The 11,897-nt window shown below is 43.7% G+C and overlaps 1 long non-coding RNA gene across 1 annotated transcript in view; it reads right to left on the bottom strand.

Annotated features, from left to right (window-relative positions):
- Positions 1-2,209: 2,209 nt before the first annotated feature.
- Positions 2,210-11,897, bottom strand: part of LOC116754505 — a 61,756-nt gene continuing 52,068 nt past the window's right edge. Inside the window, exon 3 of the long non-coding RNA XR_004350061.1 lies at positions 2,210-2,450. This is a non-coding gene — a long non-coding RNA (uncharacterized LOC116754505). The remainder of the gene's footprint in view (positions 2,451-11,897) is intronic.

Below are 11,897 nucleotides of genomic sequence, written 5' to 3'. Positions count from 1 at the left end.
GGGGAGGGGTCTTAACGCCTTGAATGGCATATGGGTCCACACGGTGGGGGAGCCATTTCAAGAAGAGGCATTTAATTAACAGGCAAAATGCCAGAGCCTAGGAAATCTAACAGTACCCAACTCCTACCAAGCAGAGGATGGCATTTCAGAGTACTTTCCATGGTGCCATCCTTCCCATGGTTTGCATACACAGGGAGGACCAACGGAGCTGCTACATGCAGTTTTGTATTTGCAGGAATGTGAAAAAGATAGAAACCAGGGTCTTTGGCAGTCAAGTTAAAACCAAGTTGATTCGGCCGCACACAATGGGAATGTGCTTAATGCCACTTAACTGTACACTTAAAATGGTTAAATGGTAATTTTTACGTTATATTTTACCATAATAGCTTTTTTTTAATGAGCAAATAGAATAAAGGTTGGGGGAGGAAGGATGAAAGCAAGTTGATTCTTTATAACCTGCACAGAGGGAGGGGAGCCGTGGCACAGTTGATCCAAAAACATTTTTACTTGGTTTTGGATTGCAATTTAGGAGCCCGTGTGTGACTGATAACGTTGCTAGGTACGTTCACCTTATCCATCAACACCACCCAACACCAGAGAAGAGAGTGCTGCAGGGCACTGAGTGCTCTGAAAAGAGGACCACGGGCCACCACTGGCCACATGCAATCTGCAGAGCTAATGGACAGGAACTGGGCCACCACTGAGTGGAAAGGCTGGGCTATCTCCGCGCTGCCCATGAGGCTGACTGATGCTCAGCTGAGCTGACCCATTCATTCTCCTCCCCTGACCCACATGCGTGGGCAGGGTCTGGTCAGAGCTGTTCTGGAACACGGTGACAGGCAGAGCCTTCCATATGCTCACACCCAAGGTTTAATCCACAGAAATTCTATTAGTTCCATATCATGGAGGCTGTCCAAGGAACCCTCAGCTCAGGGACACTCCCTGTCCTGCTCAAAGGCAGTGACAAAAGTGACGGCACTTAATGTCTGAAGAGGAATTCACAAGAATAGACTTGCAAAATAGTCCAGCATCAGATGTTGGTGACACTTACTGCCTGATGTCCTCAGTCTAACACTGGTGATAGGACAATCTCAGGTCTGGCTGGGAAGAGGGCTTTTCAGGCTCGCTCTCTTCCGTAACGGTAGTCTCCCTTCCAACTTAACAAACACTAATCAGACAGCGATTAAGTAAGATTCTGGGACCACTGGGAGAAATTATACAAGATCCTGTGGCCATGGCACTGCCAGCACTCAGACCTTAGACCTCAGTCTCTGGCTCTCCTAGGAGGGGTCTAGAGCCCAATGGGTGCTGGCTCCAAACCAATCCATCAACACGTATTCATGCCACTGTCTTATTCATCCTGGGTTCCTACCAGCACAGGTATCCTCCTCTCATCCCTTTGCATCCTTGGAAACCTCATTTCTTGTACTCTTTCCTTGTGGTCTAAGCTAAAGTCTGACACTTCCTGAGGCACCATCCTCCCTACCACCCTCTCCAGGGCTTCTCATTCTGCCACTCCCCGTGTAACCTAGGTTAAGTGGGAGTGGAGAGGGAGTAGCCTCGGGCTCCCATCGCTGCTTCCATCTCCTGTAACAGTCTCTCCCCATTCAGGGCTTTGCCACAGTGCTCACTCCTCCTCATGACCACCAACTAGGGAAAGAATACAAGCAACCTTAAGATACAGCTCAGAATCGCTGTTCATCCTGCCAGTTTTACCTTTTGGTTTCCTCAGATCTGTTCTCTCTCTCCCTGTAACCACTGCCCTGCTGTAGACCCTCAACATCTCTTGCCTGAAATATTGCAGTAGCTTCCTCACTGATGTATCTGTGTCTGGTCTGGTTGCCCTCATACCTGCCCCCCAGGCCTATACTATTTAAAACACAAATGTTACTGTAATACTTCCCAAGTGGTTGTGACCTCATAGATGTAACTAACACTTATTGAGGGCCTTCATGGTGCCAGACCCTGGACTAAGTGCTTTACATGTTACTATTATTGTCCCCATTTAACAGAAGAGGCATCCACAGTTGAGAGAGACTAAATCAAGATCACACAGTCAAGAAGTGTCTTAGATGGAATTCAAAGATCTAACTGTCCAACTCCAGATCCTAAGCACCTAACCCTTTGCCACTGAAGAAAACATCGTTAGCACTCACGAGCATTCCCAGTTCTCTGCTCCCTCCAGGCACAAGGGAGGATTACACTGCTCACCCCCTTAAAAGTTAAGAGTGGTCACCTTACCTGTTTTAGTCAGTGAGAAGTGAAGGGAAGTGATGGGGGTCTTGTTCTGGTGGAAGCATTTAAGCACCAGTATGCAATTATCCATACTCTTCTCCCGTGCTGCAGTGAAAACTCCAAAGCTTTCTGTCGAGATGGTGAAATCATACGATGGCAGAGCCCTTGTCAGCCTAGGTCCTGAGTGCGCAGGTTGAGCTGAGTCCCCCATCAACCTACAGGGTTGAAGCATGAACAAGAAATAAATCTTTGTTTTATGAACCTTTCAGCCGCTAAGATTTGGTAATACTATAGAAACACACACATACACTCACACACACACATACACTCTCACACACACACATACACTCTCTCTCTCTCTCTCTCACACACACACACACACACACACACACACGTTAGCTTGTCTTGATAAATACAAATATACTGCCATGCCTCAGTTACAATAACCAGGCTCTTGTCTTCTTGCAAAAGCCTTCTTATATTCCAGTTTTGTTCACTGCATTTACTAGCTATGCAAACTCAAACAAATCACCTACCTCTCTGAGTCTCAGTTTCTTAATTTATGAGTGTTGAAGTAGAGCTTAAGTTAAATTTTATTCAACAAACCCTTACAGAGAGTAAGTGCCAGGCACCGTGCTGGGTGCTAGTTGATATGGAAAGCCTTTTCTACATCTGGGTCTGGGTCTGTCCTGACCCGCTGTCTAGGACCATCGTCCAGAGCTCACTGCTGGGAGCAAACCTGGGGTCAAGCCCCGGCTCTGCCACTTACTAGAGTGCCCGTGATTACACAGAGTGAGACTGTGGGTGAGTTATTACTCAATCTCTCTGTCTCCATGTCATCATTTAGTAAAGCAAGAACATTTATTCCTACCTACCAGGTCTGTGGGGAGGGGCAAATAAAGTGTGTGTATATAACTCCAAGGATGAATCCACTGGTGATAGAAACATATCTGGTGCTAGTCATGGTGTCACCTCTTACTTGCTGTGTGACCTTGAGCATGTCACTTAGACGTTTTATGCCTCAACTCCTCCATCTAGAAAGAGAGAATAGTAATGGTACCTCTGCCTCCATTGGGTTTTAGTGAGAACTATTGAATTCTTGACACATAGTAGCACTCAACAAACGTTCATTACTCCAAAGAAAGACGCCTTACACATTCCAGGCTGTTTATATGTTTTTATGTGTGTGTAATATATACTCTCAAATTTTACAATTATTGATTGAATGGCTATTTCTCCCACCTTGAAGATAGGGATGGGTCTTTTTCCTCTTCACATCTCCAGTGCCTGGAGAGCAGACTGGTTGAATAATTGTTTGGGGGATGAACTGAATGAATTCATCACATTTTTCTATTATCTTCTTTCTATCTTCCTGAAGAAAACTCAATCTCTTGGCCTTAGAAAGTCACAGGCTTTTCTGGGGAGTGTCTAGTTGTCAAAGAAGCCGCTTCTCACAAATGTTCAATCTGACCTGACAAATGGAGAGAAGGGCTTGGGGCCGGGTGGGAAGGCGTGTGTAAGATCACCAAATTGCCTCAGTCTCTGGGTCATGTTTTTCTGCAGTCTGAGAGGTTTTGTTTTTTATTTAAAGAAACAAAACTGTTTCCAAGGAAAACTCATTTTGTTGTGGTTCAAAACCATTTCATTTGTGATATTATTTCCTCTGCTGAGCTTTCAACTTTCTAAATCCCTCTGAGGCTGGAACAGCTCCAGGGCTGCGAGTGCTCTTGAGGCAGGGGTGGGGGAACGGAGGACGGGGAATGAATCCCTCCTTTGCAGAGCCCACCACTGGCTGCAGAGCCTGGAGATGCAGCTCAGAGAAATAAATCACTATCCTCCAGGTTTCCATTCAGATCCATTCAGCAGCATCCTTGAAAGTGGACCCTTCCGTGGCTTTTTAATCATGGAACTTTCCCTGGAGAAAGCGTAGGGTCTGTGGCCAGACACAGCGCAGCTGAGGTCATCAGGGCTGGTGAGGGGAGTGTCTCTGGATGGTTTTGTGGCCGACAGTTGGGGTTGCTTTATCACATCTGAGGGAAACATCAGTGGAATCCCACATAGTGACTATCTGTCCTCACAATTCATGATCACAGAGCACTCCTAATTTTCCTCCAACCCCTCTAATGTGTTGTGCAACTTGAGAGTGGCCAAAGAAAAGATATTCCTTCACGTGGTGGCTCTGCCCTAGTAACATGTTTAAAGCTGTTCTGCGAGTGACCTGGAGGCTTTTGAGGCTTTTCTTGAACAAGGAGGAAAATTCAGCCTGGGTCATGGAATTCATTGACGTAAATACTCCCAAGTAAGAGCCGTCCCTCTCTCCTCTGCACCAGCACAGTGAGGGGCAGGACTCATGGGCCAATGTTTCCCTTACAGCTTGAGAGGTGGTTCAGACCAAGGACAGGATGCTACACTGAGATCAATTTTGGATCAATATAAGGCTGAACTTTCTAGCATAATTTAAAAAAACAAAAAAAAAACCTGCCTTGAATGGTGTGAGTCTACTGTCACTGTACTTGTTTAAACAGACTAAACACCAGGCAGAAAAGTCATAGAAGAGATTCAAACAAATGAATGTTAACATTACGTGACCTTAGTCATCCCTTTCAATCCAAAGGTGCTGTGATTGGATTAAAACGTGTTCATTTAACAAACAGTAAGAGCCTGGTATGTGTGCTATGCTCCTTGAGGTCCCAAGAGACATGTAGGAACCAGTGAAGACTCAGTCCTTGTGCTTAGCCTTACTCAGGAAACAAGACACTTGTGTCGGTTAGGATCACCTAGTTACATTAATTCTAGAAACTTAAATCAATCAGTGCTTAAATTCTCATATATGGTACATGTCTTTCATCAGTCATGGAGGTGGGACTCTGCTCCACATCATCTTCAGGGATCCAGGCTGACACAGGGTTGACTCTGTGGACTGTTACAGGTCACTGCAACAGTAGGAGAAGAAGAGAGTCATGCACTGACTCTTCAGCTTCTGCCTGCTTGTGACACTTGTCAATTCTGCTTTGGATTGGCTAAAGCAAGTCACATGGTGTGACTAACAAGAGGTAGGTTAGGTACAATCCTACTGGGCCCACGAGGAGGAGAACCAGAAATACTGATGAGCAGGACTAATGTCTACCATATCACAAAAGCATGCAACAACTGGACAACAATATAAAACAGTATGTAATCAAGACTAAATGAAGATAGTGCTAGATGAAAGATTAATAAATGAATGAATGAGAAATGCATGTCAGTTGGATAATAAGGGAAGATTCTGTGGCAGAAGTAGGACATGAACACAGCATTAAAAGTGAAGAAGTAAGTAAGTATGAGGTAAAGAGAGGAAAATAGCACCTCCAGAAGAGGTGAGAACAGCAGAGAAAATTGGGAAGGGAAGAAAAATTGTCTAAAGCAGTCCTGGAGAATAGTGGAAGATGAAGTTCATGGAGGATTTTGACTGTGGGCTGAGTTTGGAACTAATTTTGATAAGATAATCAACGGGGAATCACTGAATTTCAGTTTAATTATATATGGCATACTTTTGGAGCACCTACTACTGTAATATTGCAGGAGTCATAAATACTAGTAAAATATTTCCTGTCTTCTAGGAGCTGACAAAACCTTAGGAAATAAAAGTTACCCTGTAATACAGGCAGAATCTGTGGTTTCATAGCAGAAACAGAAAGACAAAGTGTAAAGATGGGAAACACACTGTAAATGTAGGTGGAGGTGGCAAGGGAAGAAAGGGAGACAGGTGGCCTGATGTCCTCAGGTGATTAGGAGAATGGCCACACCCTGCAGTGCATCTGTGCTTCCCCAGCCACACCAGGCCCAGTGCAAGAATGAACTGGTATTTCCCACCAAATTCTTCTCAGTTATTTCATGACATCACCAAAGGGGAGTTTACCTGTTCTCTCAAACACAGTCTACCTCAGGCAGGGCCACAGCTCCTTTCCTGCATTAGCTGTTTACGGTGAATGAATTCCAGGGGTTGGCTGACCTGGCATAATAATAGTAATAGTAACAACAACATCATCATCCAACATTTACAGAAGACTAACAAAATGGATCAGTCAGGCACGTTATTGCCTTTACTCCTTATAACACCAGATGAGAAACCTGAGGTTCAAATATTATGCATCTTCTCCAAGATCACCCGGCTGGTAAATGTCAGAGCCAAGATTCAAATCCAGATCTTTCATACTCCATATTATTGCCTTGAGACTAAGGACTACCTCTTATACACCTTTATAGACCTCATCAGCACAATGCCTGGCACAGAAAAGAAATCAATGTTTATTGAAAGGGTTAAAGGAATACAAAATCAGACAGTTGAAGTCAGATTCCTGTAGTGGCAAATATATTTTCTTCTTAAGAACAAGGAATGCATGTTAATGAATCAGGAGAAGGGAGGTAGTGAGAAGGGCTCTAAGAAATGTTGACGGTAGGCAGTGGAGGCCAGAAAGAAGAGGTGGGATTGCTGGGATCAGTAGTAAGCAGCACCTTGTATTTTTACAGCCTTTACCATTTCTAAATTGCATCCATTAAATTCCTTCAATCTACTTTATAAATGAGAAAACTAAGACTCAAAGGGTCTCAGATAAGGATTATTCGCCCCAAAGTCCTCTTTTCACTTTGATAATCAATTCTCATTGTGCAGACAGATGGCTGGGAGCAAATAAATTAAGGTAGCAGGTATATAGTTCATTAACTTAAAGGAAAAAGTCGTGGGGGAAGGAAGCAGATAATTTGGGCTCCCTGTTAAAGACTAGACGAGATGCTTGTGCATACTCAGCAGTCAGGGGGACAGTGTCCTCTAGAATACAGACCAGCAGGCTCTAAGAGAACGACGTGTGTCCATCCTGAAACCAGGGACTATGGTCCCAACACTTTCTGAGGAAATGAAAGTCATGAGGGGAAAAGTCGTGACAGAGGAGGGACAATGGCTGCATAATGTTGCAATCTTTAACAAAATGTAATGGTTATCCATCCAAACCCAACCTCCTTTCTGCAACCCCCGTCCTTTAAGCAAGCGACACAGCAGGGAAGACTTCAGGGATAAGAGGGTGAGCCTTATGTCCAATTTCACCCCCTTTACATAATCTTCCCTATGTCGAAAGCATTGTCATTAGTGAGGTTCATGAGAATTGGGCAAATAATGGCATAATCCCTTCACATGGGCAATTATTACTGGAAAAAGAAGAGACACATTCTTCATAAACAGTGTTTATCACTTCCTATCATTTTCCCCCCTCTTTTTGGTCATTGTACCAGAAGTTGAGAAAGACACTTTTCAGGTTCCATTTGGAACACCTGACAAGCAAAGCAGTCCTGGAGAATTCCTTTTGTCCTGTGGCTGGAAAACGGGGTGCCTTGGTTAATTCTTTACATCTAGCATATTGGAATTTGTGTTCACAAATCTGTCTCCTCAACAGTAATAAGAGCGCTCTTGTAATCTGGTAGTACACACTTAGCAGATGTTAGGTCAAAGAAGACAGAGATTCAAAAATGAATCCTGGGGCTTCCCTGGTGGCGCAGTGGTTGGGAGTCCGCCTGCCGATACAGGGGACACGGGTTCGTGACCCGGTCCGGGAAGATCCCACATGCCGCGGAGCGGCTGGGCCCGTGAGCCATGGCCGCTGAGCCTGCGTGTCCGGAGCCTGTGCTCCGCAACGGGAGAGGCCACAACAGTGAGAGGCCCATGTACCGCAAAAAAAAAAAAAAAAGAATCTTGAATGACAATATATAACAACCCATCTGACGAGCATAAATTAACCAGGGTTACCAAATGCAGTTGTCTTAACTATTCTTACTTTCCATTCCTGCTCAACGCCAAGTGGAAGATACACACATTCTGCTGCCCACAAGTTCATACCAGTTCCTCCATGATACTCCCTTCTAATTTGCCTCCTGAAGAACAGAGGCCAAGTAGAGCAGTTGCATTAGCTATGGCACTTTGAGATTTATGTAACAGACTTCGGAACCACCCCTCTGTAACTGTGTTTCCTAAGAAGATATCATAATATGAGTCGTTCTACCAAAAAAAAAAAAAAAAAAATTGCATTGCACTGGTGTGTGCGCTAGTGAGCATGTCTTACCTCCATCCTGGCCATGGCCAGAACTGCTCATCTGTTAATTGCTTTACAATTACCACCAACCATTACAATTTACCACCAAGAGGTGGGTAAAACTATTTCCCAATTTGGATTTTAAGCTTCCTGAAGACGTGGGCCCTGTTTTTCAGTTTAGCTACATTATCACTCAGGACCAGGGATACAGAAGCCTTAGTAAATCCACCCAGAAATGAGAGAAGGCAGGAGAAAATCCTCCATGGTGGATACAAAGGGTTTCTGGGGGCCATTCCTTCTTTGCTGTAGAATCGGTCCTCTGTGGCCCCAAATTTTAATATCACAGAAGTTCTGATCATCTTCAAGAAGAAGTTATGTTCAGGACATGGAGATACAACTGTTCTTTATACAAACATGGACTGTTTTAAAATATTCAATTCAGATGGATTGCTACAGTACTTAAAAAACGGTTCTTCAATTTAAAAAGCAGCTTCAGACAGCCTGTTTAGATTTCCAAAACATGTGTGCCTATAACACTTGGAAACACACTCCAGAGCATAGAAGCCTCTCCAAGAGGTCTGCTGACAAGCTACTCAGAAAACAACCGAAGGAGAAGAATAAAACATTCTCCAAACAAGTACTCCCTTTCTACAACATGCACACTTGCCTCACTTCTATTTTATTTTTTTCAAAAATGGTTTTATCGCCAAGGCATACTCCCTGCTGTGAAAAGAGACGGGCTCCCGGCAAGCGGGCTGGGGATGTGAAGGTGGGCAGTGGCCTCTTTCATGGCCGTCTTTGCAGGAACCCACAGGCCAGCTCCCACGTGTCCCCATGCATTTCCCTCCAGACAGAAACTCATAAAATGTTTTCCTTCATAGAAAATTCTCCCTAACCCACCAGACCCTATTCTCAGAATGGCCAACCTCAGAGTCGGCAGGGACCTTAGAGGCCACCTAGCAGGACATTCCTCCCTGTGCAGGAATTTCCTCCCTCACTATGCCCTCTAGGTCAGGGGCTCGGGGTGAGGGAGCCCTCTCCCCTCTGTGGCGGGGGGAGTCTTCCAATGACAGGCGCTTGCCAACTCAAGGGGCAGTCCAGGCCTCTTACTTATTAATTCTCCACCATATCCCACCCCAAACTGCTTCCCTGTAACTCAAACCATCAGACCTGTGAAGCCTTAAAGGATACATCAAATCCCCCTTTTCCACGGCAGACATTCAAATATGTTAAGATGGTTGTCAGGCCTCCTCCTAGTCTTCCTTTCTTTGGGCTAAATAGTCCCGATTTCCTGAAACTGCCCTGTACCCGATGGGATTGGGGAGCTCTTCCCCATTCAAGCAGCCCCACTGGACATGTTCCTGCTTGAAGATGTCTTGCAGTCAGGCAGGGAGCTCTCAGATAGGAAAAAAATCCTCTGGATGTGGTCTGTGGAGTATGGATGGCACTGGAACCATTACCTCTCTTATCCTTTGTTCTTTAAAAAAAATGAGACAATCGTAGCAGTCTATGGTTTAATCTGTGTGTGTGTGTGTGTGTGTGTGTGTGTGTGTGTGTGTGTGTGTGTGTTTGCATTAACTGGCTCTTAAGTCACTTTCACCTCATCCTGGACTTCATTGATTTTTTTGAAGTATAGACCTGATCTTGACCTTTACCTCTGAAGTTTTTATCTTCACGGTTTAAAGACTTCATTTAGCCTCTTGAAATCTTCTTGAATCTTGACTTTGTCATCTAACATATCATCTGTTTCTCCCAGCTATAGGAGGAAGCTGACTTTTGTATGTTAATCAGAGCCCAGATTAAAAAAAAAAAAAAAAGTATGTAGAGCCCAGGACAGAATATACAACAGTTATCCACATTTATTGAGTGTTTACCATGTGCCAGGCTCTGTTCTAAACACTTCTCATGAGTTAACACATATCATCTGCATATCAATCTAATAAGTATGATTAGTATCCCCACTTTACTGATGACAAACTGAGGCACAGAGAGGTTAAGTAACTTGCCCAAGGTCACTCAGCTAATAAATGGCAGAGGCAGGATTTGAGGCCAGGTACTGTGGCTTCAGAGCCTGTCGTCTTATCCACTGCTCTGTATTGCCCCGGCTAGAAGACATTAAGAGACTTCCCTCCACTTTGGCATCATTAGTCCAACAATCAATGTGCTTTGGAAATAACTGGGTTAAAAACTCATACTCAGACATTTGTGCTCTCATTTAACCTCTTCCCACCCTTTCTTTTCATACAAATATTATAAGGAACTTTGTCAAATGCTTTCTGAAATCAAAATGCACTGCATCTACAGAATTCTCTTGATCTGCAAGTTCTATAAACCCAACAAAAATGATTTAGTTTGGGATGACTTGTTCTTAAAGGATCTATGTCTGCTCTTGTGCTTGCCTGCTCTCCCTCTGGCCCTTTAAGCCAGTCTGGCTCCCCCTACACCACTTACCCCCAGCTATTCCTGGTTCTCACAGAAGGCTCTTCTAGCCTAGTCCAGTCCAGTCTTGCTCCAAAACCCCTCCACTGTCTAGTCTAATCCCATCTTTCATCCTTTCTTCTAACTTAGTGTATCTTCAGGTGTGTTTAATGGAATACTCCTTCTGCCAGATAATAGGTTTTTGTTTTTGAGTGGTTCTTGAGTTTAAAAAAAATTAAACTAATTCATTTACTGTGGAGCTCTTAATACGCTAATGCACATTGTGAAACTCTAGTTAGAGTGATATTCTATGTAGAATTTCAGATTAGTTGCCCATGGAATCTGTGCTGCACACACAAAGAACAGAAAAGGATATTGGGGCATATTATATAATAGGGTATATTTGGGCACCAATAACTGTTTCCTTGTCTAAATGCTCATACATCACCTGTTTGTTAATGCATTCTAGAATTCTGCCAAGGACACAGAGAAATCTAACCAGTTGGTCAGTGCCAGAATCTATCTTTTTCTATTTTTTAAAAGATATTTATATGTCTCTGTTTTAGTGTGATTCTATATGCATTCTAGGATGAATGTTCTCTGGGCTTGGAAATTTGAACTGAAAGTAACTACTTCTTCTTACCTAAATTGGGTCTCAATTTCCCGTTAACTGTATCTATACTTACCTTTGTAGATTGATCATTTTTTCTTGCTCCTATCCCACCTTCGAGCCTTACTCAAATGCCACATTCTTAAGGAAACAAAGCCTTTGCTGACCACCTTATTTTAAATTCCAACACCCTCCCAATACTCTCTACTCGCCCTTTCCTGCATTACCTTTCTCAGTAGATCTCAATGCCTTCAAATGTAGTATATAATTTACTTACTTGCTTGGTTTTATGGCCAGGTCTCTACAAGGAGATACTGCTGTATCTCCAGCACCCGTAATAATACCTAGCACAGAGAATATTCCCGATACATATTTGTTGAATGAATGGAATAGGCAGAAGTAGCAATCGCTCAAAAAACATATATTAGGTGCTTTCCATGTGGCAGGCACTGTGTTAGTGACATTCAACTTAAGTACTTTACATGAAACCTCAGTGAAGGACTCTCATTACACTCTCACTGCTTTCTTTGCTTTTCCTTTCACAGCACTTACCACGTTTTGTAATTATATATGTA

Source organism: Phocoena sinus, chromosome 1 (genome assembly GCF_008692025.1).
Source record: "Phocoena sinus isolate mPhoSin1 chromosome 1, mPhoSin1.pri, whole genome shotgun sequence".
Classification (NCBI taxonomy): domain Eukaryota; kingdom Metazoa; phylum Chordata; class Mammalia; order Artiodactyla; family Phocoenidae; genus Phocoena; species Phocoena sinus.
This window is presented reverse-complemented; position numbering and strand designations above follow the sequence as displayed.